The sequence below is a fragment of the Penaeus monodon genome, chromosome 27, assembly GCF_015228065.2.
Source record: "Penaeus monodon isolate SGIC_2016 chromosome 27, NSTDA_Pmon_1, whole genome shotgun sequence".
NCBI lineage: Eukaryota > Metazoa > Arthropoda > Malacostraca > Decapoda > Penaeidae > Penaeus > Penaeus monodon.
The window spans coordinates 18577570-18578384 of NC_051412.1; the positions used below are offsets into that span (position 1 = coordinate 18577570).

Below are 815 nucleotides of genomic sequence, written 5' to 3' on the forward strand. Positions count from 1 at the left end.
CAGTAAGTATCAGCTGATCCAATGTTCTAAAGACCGCCAGTTGTGTGTTTCCTTCGAAGTGTGTCTGTGTCTGAAAAACCGGCGTGAGCAAACCGGACTATCAGACATCTGGTAGAGGACCATTGCCACAGTGCTTGACGCAGTCCATTCCTGACTTCTTCCTTACCCTCTGTAGCGGTAACGGTAGCCGGCGTAGTAAGGATAGTAGTTGGGGTAACCGTGATAATATCTGTTGTAGTAGCGAGGGCGTCCGTAATAGCTGTAATGAGGTTCAGGTTCGGTTTCAGATTCGACTGATCTCTTGTGGTGGCTGTGGTATCTGTGAGGGTAGCCATAGAAATTGTTGTGGCGGTAGCCAGAGTAAGGATAGCGATATCCATTGTGGTATCCATAGTGGGGGTGGCCATGGTGGACTACCTGGTAACTATAACTATTGGTGGTGTCCGGATCAGCTGCTGGTTCAGGGTCAGCTTCCGGCGTTGGAGTCAGCTGAGCGTTTAGTGAGGCCGTGAACTTGAGGAGCCACGAAGGAGGTGCCGCCACCTGGATGCCTGGCCACTCCATCGCCCTCCAGTGGCTTGACATGATGGTAGTGAGGATAGTAGTGGTAATAGGGGTAACGGTGGTACTTGTGTGGTTCGGGATCGGCGTGTGTTACCACTGCCGCTGCCAAACACACCAGTGCGATTGCCTGGAAAATTGTAAACGTATTATCATCTTATGGTGCAAGAAAATCAGCGTGAAAAGATAGTGTATACATACTGTTCTGTATATTGAAATGATAATTAGTACATTTGATTTTGCTCATGTTTTTC

At 48.6% G+C, this 815-nt stretch overlaps 1 pseudogene; it reads right to left on the reverse strand.

Annotated features, from left to right (window-relative positions):
* LOC119590645 overlaps positions 1–815 on the reverse strand; it is an 8072-nt pseudogene continuing 7257 nt past the window's right edge.